General features: G+C 42.6%; 1 protein-coding gene across 1 annotated transcript in view; it reads left to right on the forward strand.

Moving 5' to 3' along the window:
- The first annotated feature begins 657 nt into the window (after positions 1-657).
- LOC101690924 (zinc finger protein 705A) overlaps positions 658-14028 on the forward strand; it is a 30761-nt gene continuing 17390 nt past the window's right edge. Inside the window, exons 1-3 of the mRNA XM_004775553.3 lie at positions 658-900; positions 12173-12454; positions 12739-12809. The gene's annotated coding sequence lies outside the window, so the exon portion shown is untranslated. The remainder of the gene's footprint in view (positions 901-12172; positions 12455-12738; positions 12810-14028) is intronic.

Genomic DNA, 14028 nt, shown 5'->3' on the forward strand with positions numbered 1-14028 from the left:
ATCAAAACATCTGCTTTTTCAAAATTAAAAATGCTCTTTTGAGTAACTCCGGAATAAAGATAAAAATGTGAAATGTAGTAACTCGGACAACTTGCTGGATGTCACGCACATTTGTCAAAGGTAAGGGAACTTGACGCCTTCCCCAGACGTGGGCAGTCACACCAGTGCCTCGGCCGGCCGTGCTCACTCTCCGTCCTGGGCTCGCGAAGTCCTGCCGCGCCGCGAGCCGGGAGGACACGTGGAAGCCTCCTCCCGCGGCTGTCACGGCGCCGGGTCACGTTCCGCACGGGCGAGCTCGGCCTTCACACCCGTCCCACCGAAAAGAAACCGACGTTTACCAGGGGGAGCTGCGGACGTCCCTGCCCCGCACACCGCCTGCGTCTCCGAGCACTGAGGCCCCCGCGGCAGCCGCGGGCACGCACGGTTTACTCACGCCGGTCTCAACCTGCTGAGAAGGAACCAGCGCCGCACTCCACGCCAGCGCCAGGCTTCCCCTGAGAGAGCCTGACTCGATCACCTGAAGCAGAGTGGGGCACCGGCCCCTCAGGATGCCCTGCACGCTCAGCGCCGAGCATAAGCGCGGCCCGTGGGCGGAAGTACGCGCCGACCGGAAGCACCTTAGGGGCGGGGCGGAGGCACGCGCACGCCCCGCACCACCCGCCGTTTCCGGCCCACCCGGAAGCAGATTTCCCGGATGGCAGGGCGTCTTGGCTGGAGTGAGGTTCAGCATTGCTGGTGGCCGCTCGCACGTTGATGCCCCCCCGGCGTTGCGTTCTTCTCACCCGGAGCCCTGGGCCTCCCGAACCTTACAGCCCCCGCCTCCGCCCGTCTCGCCCGCGGGGAGCCCCGCCCGGTCGCGGGACGCGTGCTGCTGGTCTGGATCCGCGCCTTTTCCTCCGGGTAGGCTGGCTCCCAGGCCGTCCGCGCCGCAACTTTTCTACCTCTGTTCTTTCCACTGTCTCCCCTCCGCACCCCGCGCGTGTCGGGTCCCCACTCGCGACGTGGGTTCTCGTCCTTCGCGGCACCAGGGCGCTTCGCCCTCCAGCGGCCGAATCCTATGGACCCGGTCCTGAGTTCTCACCTTCCTCGCGTCGTCCCGAGGCCGGCCCGCCTGCTGCTCGGGCCCCACCACAGTCACCACCTCGGGCCCACCCCGTGCTGGGGCGCTCACCCGCCCCGTCCTCTGACACCCCTTGTTCTCTCCCATCCACTCCCACTGGCTGTGCCACCAGAAAGTGTGCTCTCCTGGGCAGGGGCATCTTCATTCTGTTCCTGCGAATGTGGAGGTGGGGCACGGGGATAAGGGGGAAACAGAGCCGAGGAGAGAGACGAGAAAAAGCGGGGGTAAAATTGAGGATAGAGAAGTGGGTCCGTTGGGCTTAGACCAAATAAGAGTGAGAGAGCGTGACCTGGGCTAGAAGCGGTGGAGTAAAAGAAGATAGTGAAAAAGGATGAGCGGAGAGGTGACAGAGTACAGGAAGGGGGCGGGGCCTCGAGCTACAGTAGCAATGGAGGCACAAGAAGGGTAGATCCCAAATTCGGTAGAGCTTTGTTTTTAATTTTTAACTTCTGTGTTCTTCTAAATGTACTATGTCAGATTCCTATGGCGAGATCTCAGTGGTTTTACAGTCTGTTATACTGAAAATATTCTTTGGTGCTTAGTGATTGTACACTATTTCAGTGTGGTCTTGGTAAAAATGTTGGTAATTTTTTTATGTTAACAAACTTTAGTTTAACCAGTTAGTCTAATATTCCACATCTTCTTTCTCCCCTTAGGTAATCTTTTACTGTAGTGGGCTGTGAACTAGTTACTAGTTAAGTATGTTTGTTCCCTTTGCCCTGTTTCTGGAAATGATCAAGGCTGAGCTGAATTGTTGTGGAACTTTGTTGAAAGAGCGCCCATCTGTTCGTAATTGAATAATTTCTCCGCTGTTTCCATTGCTGACCCCCTTTCATGTTTTCCAGGGCTACTAATTAGGTCTCCTTAATTTCATATATTTTAGTAGTTTAGTAGGATGTTTTGGAAAAGAGGAATTAAATATTTGAGATTGTGAGTAAAACCATGACAGAGGAGAAGTGGCTCTTGCTGGGGAGTATGAGATACATGATCTGAAGTTTTGGGGTTAGGGGTGTGAAAGGCGAACCCTGCCACACTATCCCATCCAGGCCATGCTATTCCCATGAGGACAGTGCTGTTCCTCTCCACTGGCTTCTTTTACTGATCTCTTCACCTGCCTCAGGACACATGCAGGGAGTCACAAGATAGGTTGACAGGAAAGGGTCCAGACTTTTTAAACCAAGCATAGAGCAAAAATCTCTCTCCACAGAGGAGGGAGGCGGAAGCGCGTTGACTGTGTGAAGGGAGCCTGGAGGGGGAATAAGGGTGGTGTTTGGGGCTTAGGGATCCAGGAATGGGAGAGAGATGAGAAGCTCAGGAGCAGGAGAAAGGGAAGCATCTGCTCTGACCTTGAGCTCCGCAGGTACTAGCAGGCCCAGGGTCTGTGTCTTCAAGGGAAAGTCAGCCCAGTGCATGTACTCACTGCTGCCACAAAATGTGTGGGCTCACTCGGACAGGAGAGTGTTCTGAAGAAATAGGTGGAAAAATCCATCTGTTGATCTTCCTGTAGGAGCTTCATGCTCCTGAATCCCCAGTGTTTGAGTGAACAGCAGAAGGCTGTCTTTGCCACAGAGCGAATTCCTCCTTGAGTGTGGCGGCAGTATAGCCAGGTGTTTGTTACGTTGACTGGAAGCCCTAAGAGTGGTCTCCATACTCAGGAGTGACTTCTTAAGACTCATCTTGCCCGAAAAAGAAACTTTTCTTGTGTCCTTTTAATTTCTTGATTTGACTTTAAAAACTATTTAATTGATTTCTATCAATTTTTCCTTGTTTCATTTAATCTTTTAATCTTTCTTTTAACTTACTAATTATCTTCTTGCTTTGTAAAATTTGAAATGTCAGTTTACTCTTTTATTTTCTCTTAGTTTGTAAACTTGAACAATTGGTTTATTCATTTTCAAGTCCTCTCTAGTAAGTATACTTAAAATTTATACATGTTTTCTTCTTGTAAAAAAAAAAAAAGACTTATTTATTTAAGAGGGCATGCACCCACTCCGGTTGCCAGGGTTGGGGGTGGCGGGCAGGGCAGAGGGAGAGAAACTCTCAAGCAGACTGCACTCTGAGTGCAGAGCCTGATGTCAGGCTCAATCTCATGACCCTGAAATCATGACCTGAGCTGAAACAAAGAGTCAGATGCTTAACTGAGACACCCTGGCAGGTGCCCCTAAAGTTTATACATGTTTTCAAGATAATAACTGTGGCCTTATCCCATGGTTTGATGTTTTTCTGGAGACTCAGACGGTCTTAGGAGATCCTCACTGAGTCTCCCCTATTAGCACAGACCTGTCAGCACAGGACTTTTAACATTCAGGAGGCTCATCTATGAATTAATGTCAGTAAGAATGATGTCCATGAACTAATGAGGACAAAAACAAAAACAAAAACTGGAGTGGGATGAGATAGTGTGGGATGAGAAGAAATTCTTGATGAATGGGCCCCATTTCCTGGTGGATTCAAGGACACAAGAGGGCAACAGCTGGACACAGCAGCAGCCCAGAAACTTTTTAATTCAAATTTCAGATTGGAAGATACCTAACATTTAAGTGCTAAGAGGATCTATCAAGGAGGGAGTAAAGTTATTAGTTTATAAGCAATAACAAAAATTCATGATATGATAGGAAATAACAGGACCCAACATAAAGTTAGAGATAAAAGTCCTAACTGAGATTAAAAGTAATTCTTTTAATGGTTGAATGCACCTGCCTCTAATATTACCTACGTCATTTGTGAAGTAAGTTACCAATCATCTGGTGAATGAAAGAGGAAAGACAAATCTATGGAAACTCATTGTCATAGCAAAAGTTTGAAATAACATTTATTTTATATGAGAGTTGGAATTAACATGCAAGACCTAATAGGATTGTCAGATATTTTTGAGAAATGACCAAAATAACCTGAGATACAGTGGGTATTTATTGTGCTCCTTACTGGAATTATTTTTTTGTTTTTGTTTTTTTTTAAGCCAGAAGATTTTATCTCTATAGCAGTAGAAATGCCAGTTAAATGTATAATTCAGTTGTGAATGAGATACTGAATAAACTATTAACTACACTGTGTTGTGTATTAACATTTCACTTCCCGTTAGCCAAAAAATAAAGTATAAGGAGGGTTTCCCATTTTAATAAGTGAGCTAATAAATTTTTTAAATTTAAATTTTAGGTATTTAACCTACTGTGCTATATTGGTTTCTGGAGTAGAATTCAGTGATTCATCACTTAAGTAGAATATCCAGTGCTCATAATAACCAGTGCCCTCCTTAATACCCATTACCCACTTAGCCCACCCCCCACCCACCTGCCTCCATCAACCCTGTTTGTTCTCTGTTGTTGAGTCTCACAGCTTGTTTCCCTCTGTCCTATTTTTCCTTTCTCCCCTCCCATATTTACCTTCTTAACTTCCATATAGGAGTGAGATTTTTCTTTCTTTCTCTGGCTGACTTATTTCACTTAGCTTAATACACTAGTTCCACCCACCTTGTTGCAAGTGGCAAGAGTTCATTTTTTTGATGGCTTAGTATTTATACATACTACATCCACTGCGTATTTATACACACTACATCTTTATCCACTCACCAGGTGATGGACATTTGGGCTCTCTCCATAGTTTGTCTATTGTTGATAATGCTGCTATAAAACATTGGGGTACATGTCCCCCTTTGAATCTGTGTTTTTGTATCCTTTGGGAAAATACCTAGTACTGCAATTGCTGGATGGTGAGGTGGTTCTATTTTTAACTCTCTGAGGAAACTCCATGCTGATCTCCAGAGTGGCTGGCTGTACCAGTTGGCATTCCTGCCAGCAGTGCAAGAGGGCTCCCCTTTTGCCACATCCCTGCCAGCACCTGTTGTTTCTTGTCTTAATTTTAGCTCTTCTGAACAGGAATGGGGTGGTATCTCATTGTATTTGTATTTGATTTGTATTTCCCTGATGGTGAGTGATGTTGAGCATCTTTTCATGTGTCTTTTAGCCATTTTGGATATCTTCTTTTGAAAAGTGTCTATTCATGTTTTCTTCCCATTTCTTAACTTGGTTATTTGTTTTTTGGGTGTTTGATACAGTCTTTGTAGATTTTGGATACTACCCCCTTATCCTCTATGTTCTTTGCAAATATCTTCTCCTATTCATAGGCTCTGTTTTAGTTTTGTTGATTGTTTCCTTCACTCTGAGAAGTTTTTTATCCCGATGAAGTCCCAATAGTTCATTTTTGCCTTTGTTTCTCTTGCCTTTGGAGACGTGTCTAGCAAGAAGCTGTGGTGGCCAAGATCAAGGAGGTTTCTGCTTGAGTTCTTCTCTAGGATTTTGATGGATCCCTATCTCACCATTAGGTCTTTCATCCATTTTGAGTTTATCTTTGTGTGTGGTGTAAGAAAATGGTCCAGTTTCATTCTTCTACATTTAATTGACCTGAGGGTTGAGGGGCCATCTCTGGGTTTTCGATTCTGTTCCACTGATCTATGTGCCTGTTTCTGTGCCAGTACTATACTGTCTTGATGATTACAGCTTTGTAATAAAGCTTGAAGTCAGGCATTGTGATGCCACCAGCCTTGGTTTTCTTTTTCAACATTCATCTGGCTGTTCGGGGCCTTTTTGGTTTCCATACAAGTTTTAGGATTATTTGTTCCAGCTCTGAGAAATGTCAATGGTATTTTTTTTTTTTAAAGATTTTATTTATTTATTTGACAGAGATCACAAGTAGGCAGAGAGGCAGGCAGAGAGAGAGGGGGAAGCTGAGCAGAGAGCCCTGCTGAGCAGAGAGCCCGATGTAGGGCTTGATTTCAGGTCCCTGGGATCAGGACCTGAGCCAAAGGACAAGGATTAACCCACTGAGCCACCCAGGCGCCACCCCCCACCCCGCCCCGATGGTATTTTGATAGGGATTGCATTGAGTGTGTAGCATAGGCATTTTAACAAGTATTTGTTCTTCCAATCCTTGGGCCTGGAATGTTCTTCCATTTCTTTGTGTCTTCCTCAATTTCTTTCATAAGTTTTCTGTAGTTTTGGTTAGGTCTATTCCTAGTTACATTATGGTTTTCAGTGCTATTGTAAATGGTATTGATTCTTTAATTTCTTTCTTTTGTCTCATTGTTAGTGTATAGAAATCCAACTGATTTCTGTGCATTGATTTTATAGCCTGCCATGGTGCTGAATTGCTGTATGAGTTCTAGCATTTTGGGGGTAGAGTCTTGGGTTTTCCACAAAAAGTATCATTTCATCTGCGAAGACAGAGTTTGATTTCTTTGGCAATCTGAATGCCTTTTATTCCTTTTTGTTTTCTGATTGCTGAAGCTAGAACTTCTGATGCTATGTTAAACAACAGTGGGGAGAGTGATGTTCTTGACCTTGGGGGAAAAGCTCTCAGCTTTTCCCCATTGAGAATGATATTCACATTCAATGATATTCATGGTGGGCTTCTCATATATGGCTTTTATGATATTGAGGTATGTTCCCTCACAGTTCTATTAGAACTAACTTAACTGTGGACAGTTCTAATCAAGAAAGGATGCTGCACTCTGTCAGATGCCTTTTCTGTGTCTGTTGAGAGGATCATGTGGTTCTTGTCCTTTCTTATATTAATGTATTATTTCACATTGATTTGTGAATGTTGAACCCCCTTGCAGCCCAGGAGTAAATCCCACTTTGGTTGTGGTGAATAATTCTTTTAATGTACTGGTTGGATCCTACTGGTTAATGTCTTGATTGATTTTTGACATCCATGTTCATCAGGGATATTGGTCTGTAAGTCTCCTTTTTAATAGGGTCTTTTCTGGTTTGGGGATCAAGGTACTGCTGACCTTATAGAATAAGTTTGGAAGTTTTCCTTCCATTTCTGTTTTTTGAAATAGCTTCAGAAGAATAGGTATTAGTTCTTTAAATGTTTGGTAGAATTCCTGTGGGAAGACAGGTGGCCTGGACTCTTGGGAAGATTTTTGATTACTGCTCAATTTCCTTGCTTGTTACAGTTCTGTTCAGTTTTTCTGTTTCTATTTCAGTTCTTGGTAGTTTACATGTTTCTAGGAGTGTATCCATTTCTTCCAGATTGCTTAATGTTAGCATATAGTTGCTCATAATATATTCTTGTAATTGTTTTTATTTCTTTGGTGTCCGTTGTGATTTCTCCTCTTTCATTCCTGATTTTATTAATTTGGGTCCTTTCTCTTTTCTTTTTGATTCCACTATGGGTTTGTTGATCTTATTAATTCTTTCAGAGAACTAGCTCCTAGTTTTGTTGATATGTTCTGCTGTTCTTTTGGTCTCTATTTCATTGACTTCTGATCTAATCTTTATTAATTCTGATCTCCAGTTTGGTTTAGGCTTTATTTGCTGTTCTTTCTCCAGCTCCTTTAAGTGTAAGGTTAGCTTGTGTATTGAGACTTTTCTTTCTTGTGAAAGGTTTGTATTGCTATTCCTTTCCTCTTAGAACTGCATTTTCTGCATCCCAAAGGTTTTGAACAGTTGTGTTTTCATCATTTCCATGAATTTTTAAAATTCTTTAATATCCTGGTTGACCCATTCATTCTGTAGCAGGATGTTAACCTCCCAAGTGTTTGGCTTCCTTCCAAATTTCCTCTTGTGAGTGAGTTCAACTTTCAAAGTATTGTAATCTGCAAATATGCAGGGAATAATCCCAGTCTTTCGTACTGGTTGACACCTGATTTGTGACCCAGTATGTGATCTATTCTGGAGAATGTTCCATGTGCACTTGAGAAGAATGTGTATTTTGTTGCTTTAGAGTGGAATGCTCTGTATATCTGAGAAGTCCATCTGGTCCATTGTGTCAAAACCCTTGTTTCCTTGTTGATCTTCTGCTTAGATGATCTGTCCGTTGCAGTAAATGGGGTATTAAAGTCCCCTATGATTATCCTATTATTGTCAATGTGTTTCTTTAATTTTATTATTAATTGGTTTATATAATTGGCTGCTCTCAAGTTAGGATCATAGATATTTCTAATTGTTAGATCTCCTTGTTGGGTAGACCCTTTAAGTATAATATAGTGTCCCTCTTCATCCCTTACTACAGTCTTTGGCTTAAAATCTAATTTGTCTTAATAAAAGGACTGCTACACCAGCTTTCTTTTGATACCCTTAGCATGATAAATGGTTCTCCACTGCCTTACTTTCATTCTGCAGGTGTCATTGGGTCTAAAATAAGTTTCTTGTAGGCAGCATATAGATGAGTCTTTTTATTTATTTATTTATTTTTATTTATTTATTTTTTAAAAGATTTTATTTATTTATTTGACAGAGAGAGATCACAAGTAGGCAGAGAGGCAGGCAGAGAGAGAGGAGGAAGCAGGCTCCCTGCTAAGCAGAGAGCCCGATGCGGGACTCGATCCCAGGACCCTGAGATCATGACCTGAGCAGAAGGCAGCGGCTTAACCCACTGAGCCACCCAGGCGCCCCATGTCTTTTTATTTTTTAATTCATTCTGATACTCTGTGTCTTTTGATTGATTTAGTCCATTTACACTCAGAGTGGTTATTGAGAGATATGAATTTAGAGCCATTGTGTGACCTGTAACCTGTAGAGTTGGTGTTTCTGTTGATGGTATGTTTCCTTTCTAGTCTTTGTTGCTTTTGGTTTTTTTTTCCATTCAGAGAGTCCCCCTTAAAATTTTTTGCAGGGCTGGGTTAGTGGTCACAGACTTCTTTAGTTTTTGGCTGTCTGGAAATCTCTCTCTCTTCCTATTCTGAATGACAGCCTTGCTGGGTAAAGAGTTCTTGGCTGCATATTTGTCTTGTTCAGCATGTTGAATATATCCTTCCACTCCTTTCTGGCCTTCCACAGCTTGCATCCTTATAATCATTGTTTTAAATTCTGGTTCAGACATCTTACTTATATTTATGTTGATTAAATCCCTGGCTGTGAGTTCTACCTCGTGTTCTTCCTTTTGGGGTTACTGTCATTTATTCCAGAAAAAAAATGAAGAAAGAGAAAAAGAAGAAAAACACAAAGCAAATAAACCAAAAACCAAAACAAACAAACAAAAAAAAGAAAAAACAGAAAAAAACAAAAAAAGCAAAAGAAAATAACTAGCTCCTCGGTCTGTTTTGTTTTGCTTGTTAAAAGAATCTAGAATCCAGAAGAAAAAAATAAAATGAAATCAAAGTGTGCAAATATATACACACAGAAATGCACACACACCCATATGGAGTATACAAATAATAATAATAAAAGGACTTGGAAAATATGAAAAAATAAAGAACAGAAGTAAAAAGGAAGCTCGATTCTATTTCTGTTAGAGCTGAAGCTTTGCAGCACTCTCTGATCAATAACTTGGTGAGACCTGGCTGTTTGTTCTAGTCCTCTGGGGGAGGCACCTGCTGCGCTGATACTCAGGCCATCTTGTTTCAGTGGAAATGCCTCTCCAGGATGCTGGGTGGGCAGGGCTGGGTGTACCAGGCTCCAGCCTCCACTGTGTGTCCTGTTTTGCTCCCTGAAGGCTTTTGGCACTGATAGGCCAGATGAAGATGGTTGCACCCTGCTGTCTAGCCTGGGAGCTAAAATTTCATGCTCTTCAGTGAACTTTTACAGAAGAGGAATCAATTGACCTATTCGTGACCCCGGTTTCCATCTGAACCCCGCACTCACCCTGCCCATGTTCAAGCCTTTTTATCTTTGGCATGAGACTGAGTTTCAAAAGTCTGAATTAAAAAAAAAAAAAAAAAATCCAAATTTTAGGGACTCCTGTGCTGTGAACCTGTGCTGTTCCTGGGCAGGTTGGGTTTGAGGGGAGATGTAAAAATTATGAAAGGTTGGATTTGAAAGGTTTTTCTATTATAGCACTAATCTGAAGGATACATTTGTTTTGGTTTTGTACTTCCTTCATATTTAAAACTTGTGCTTTGTTCCTTTGCTTTCCAATTTGTGTATTACTAGAAGGTAAGAGGCAAGAAAGGAGGACTCTTTTGGTTATTTAACTTGTAAACTTTTATCTCCCTAGCACCTAGAATAGTCTGGCCCATCACTGGTGTTGGGATTCTAGGGAGCTCACTTAATAACATCATTTTTCCAGATTGCAGCTCTGGTGAATGGGTATAGATATCAGTCATTTCATTGGCGGATTTGTTGGAGAATGTGGTTTTGGTATGGAGAAAACAAATGTTGTATTCAGAACTAAGCAGCTATGTCCAAGTAATGCAGAAAGGGTTGGGAAATCTTAATGTTTAGCAGTGCTCTAAAAATATTAAGTAGTGTGTGTCCCTTTTTTCTCTTTGGCACAGTCTCCGTGCCACTAGTTAAATTATTGCTGATTCATCTGTGTATTATGCTTACACATCTTCTCTAAGTCCATCTTGTGAGAGTTGAGGAAGAGTTCACTTGGTTATAAGATTAAGGGTCACAGTTGGTTTCCCTAAAGATTTTGTAGGCCTTCTTCATGATCACATTTTGTTCACTGAATATCATCTCATATCTCACTTGAGTTTTTACAATGATCCTCAAATGATTCATGTTTGAATTATAGACTCTTTGGGGCACTTTTATTTTTTATTGCTTTATATGTGATTTTCCAAACTGCATTTCCACAAATTCACAAATTCTTTTTTGTATGCTTTAATACTTTTTTGTTGAATTTATGAAGTTATTTTTTGTCCTATCATTTCCTTTGTAGTCTTTACCAGTAACATAGATTTCATAGGTCGTGGGTGGGCTTGTCTTTCACAGCGTTGAATGATTTTTACTTAATCCTTTCCTCTTGCTCATTTTAAGGCAATATTAATGAGTGGTTTTGCAGCAGTGTCTCTTTTTCTTTTTTGTACCTCTCAGTGTGGTCTCTTTTAAATGGTTTTTGTTTTATTTTTGGAAGTTTGGGAGCTTTGCCAAGTCATTTTTCCTTCTTCCTTGTAATCTCTTTCATCCTTATAATTCTGCTTTGAAGTCCTATTTTTATTTATTTATTTGACATGGAGAGAGAGAGAGAGAGAGCACGCGCATGCGTGTGCAGCAGGCAGAGGAGGAAGGAAAAGGAGACTCCCTACTGAGTAGGGAGCCTGACTCGGGGCTTGATTCCAGGATTCTGGGATCGTGACCTAGCTGAAGGCAGATGTTTAATGGACTGAGCCACCCAGGCTCTCCTATTTTTAAGGTTTTTAATAATTTGTTGTTTATCCATTACTAAAATTATTGGATAATTCTTAAGTGTTTTGCGCCAAGGCAAAGGATTCTTTGAGTATTAATATTCATTTATTTTCTCACTCCTTCCTCTCCCCCCCCCTTTTTTTTAAAGATTTTATTTATTTACTTGACACAGAGAGAGAGACACAGTAGGCAGAGAGATGGGGGGGCGGGAACAGGCTCCCCACCGAGCAGAGAGCCTGATGGGGGGCTCGATCCCAGGACCCCGGGATCATGACCTGAGCCGAAGGCAGAGGCTTTAACCCACCGAGCCACCCAGGTGCCCCTTCCTCTTCCTTTTTAATAGTTAACTGTGTTATTTTTTTCATGCCATTTTCATTGAGTTGGACTTTCCTTAAACCCTATGAATTCATGATTGTAGTTTGCAGAGAAATACGTGTCAGGACCTCTTCCTGGCTCAAAATGATGACTGTTTAACACAGGACATTTCAAAAGTTTGTGAGATTTAGCTGGCATTTTCGATAATCTAAGAAATAGCAGCTACCGAGAAGCTGCTTTTTTATTTACGGTTTTCATCCACTCATGACCTTTGATGTGTACCACTTGGAAACATGGACAAAACACAGTGATACCTAGGTAAAGCTTTCCTTCCCACTCATAGGACTTTCCTGTTTTATGTGTATAGGGATTCCCTACATATCCCTGTATTTTCTTTGAAGAAAAATTCTAAATGTAAAACATAATTTTACATTTCAATCTAAATTTGCCTTGAAGGCAAAACCTAACATAATCCCCTAACCAATGTGATATTAGCTTCCCTAGATTTTCCCTCTGTCCCCTTGGATTCTCCTATATGTTCTGGATAACTCAGTTGGTAAACCATATTTTATAGAGTATATTTTAGGCATTGTTGAGTGTCCTGGATGTTGGTACCTTTCCCCAGTTACCAGATCTTCACATTAATATATGGTTTCTCTTTCAGATCTGAATCAAAGCTCTGTCTTCTCCACTGGGTGACTCAGAGGAAAATTAGAGGATCCGGTGCCCAGAATCCTGCTTTCACCTCTCCAGACATTTAAACCATTCTCCAGTTCCTCAGGCCCTTCAGCTCACCCAAGAAGTCAAAAGATTCAATTTCCTCATCACAGTACATGCATACAGCCGGCAGAGAGCAAAGTTTGCTTATCACTTTGGCACTGCTTAGCTCTGTGATGCTGAAGACATTCTCATTTCTGTGCATTACAGAAGAGATTCAGATTTCCAGGTATGGACCAGTGTCCAGGGGAGGGATGTTCTCACTGCTCCAAAGGGCAAGTACCTCAAAGCTCAGGGAAAAGGTGGGTGTCGGAGGGGTATGGAGCCATAGGGCCCAGTCCAAGTGCCCTAAAAGGGAAAATACTGGTACAGGAGCTGAGGGCACAGTTGGAACAGGGTATCCACCCGTCTTCTGGCCTTGTAGCCGTGGAGAAGGACAGCAAGGGGCCGGGTGTGAGACTGTGGGTGCTCTCATCAGCTTTGGAGATGAATGTCGGTTTTCTTTCTCTGCAGAGTTTGTAAGCTTTGGAAGATGCTAGTTGAGCATTCCGCACGATGGAGACATGTACCTGACACCTTACAGGGTATGTATGTATGGACTTGTATTTGGGAAAATGCTTGAGGGTATCTGCTTTATAGGGATGGCAGTTCTTACACAGAACCCATGCTGGCCTTCTCAGAGGGTATATATATGGTGGCTCGTGTGAGCTTTGATACTGTTCAAGAGCCCTGAACATTAATCATTCCACTCTCTGATTCAAGTTGAAGTCAGTAGATTTTAGTCCTTTGAGCTTGATAATGTTTAGTTATTGCAGGTAAGGCTTCTCTCCTGGTGATACATGGGATCAGGGTTCTTGTCACTGAGTGTGGGATGCTACTCCCAGTGTGGGAGCTGAGGCATAAATCTGAAATCATTCCAGCTTTGATTAAAGGAAGTTGGGAAGAGGTGCCCCTACCTGACTAAACTATAGTTGCAAGTTGCACACTTTGAGGGAACTCCCAGTCACCAAAACTCCCCCAATTCCTGACAAATCTGGAGCTGCACAACTCTAAAACTTCAAAGTCATGGATCTTTGAGGAAAATGACCACTCTTCACTCCTCTTCCAATACAACTGTGGCTTGGAAGCTGTTCCTGCCTTCAATGACAGGTAGGTGGTGACCTTGTCCAGGCTGAAGGCTCTGTATTTCCTGAACTGGTGGACATTTCCTTAAAGATAAGGGGCTTATGATGGACCTATGATGTGAAGTTGATAGATTCCGGAACCTAAAACTGGTGAACTCCTTCTCAGCAGATGAATTCCTACAGTCAGTAGTCCAGTATCTTCAGAAGCTTTGGAAACTCAGTATGAGAGTGAATGGTCTCACAACCCAAGTATCGTCTCAACTAGAAAGGATGGATTCACTGCAGCCATTTGAGCCAAGTACTCCAATGTTGAAGATTTCCCCTCTACCCCTCACATCTTCTCTGTTTGCCTAAGATGCCCAGACCCCAAACCCTCAAGTTCCTGGAAATCCATACCCCATGTCAGGAGAGAGGATGCCAAGGCTCTTCTGCAGAAAGTTCTGCTCCACTCTCTGGTCCCCTTTAATCCAGTCCAAACTCATCTACTGAAGGGTGGGCGTGAAGCCACGAAATGACTCAGTCCCACTTCTCACCACCCTTACTTACACACCCTGCATCCTTCTGTATCCTTTCCCTTCCTGCCAAATCGTTTATCCTCTGGAGTTGCTACTTTTCAGAGGCATTTGAAACCATGAGAAGACATAACTCATAACCTGTGGCCAGGGAACAGATTTTTGAA

Source organism: Mustela putorius, unplaced genomic scaffold (assembly GCF_011764305.1).
Source record: "Mustela putorius furo isolate JIRA1106 unplaced genomic scaffold, ASM1176430v1.1 tig00000905_pilon_pilon_pilon, whole genome shotgun sequence".
Lineage (NCBI taxonomy): Eukaryota > Metazoa > Chordata > Mammalia > Carnivora > Mustelidae > Mustela > Mustela putorius.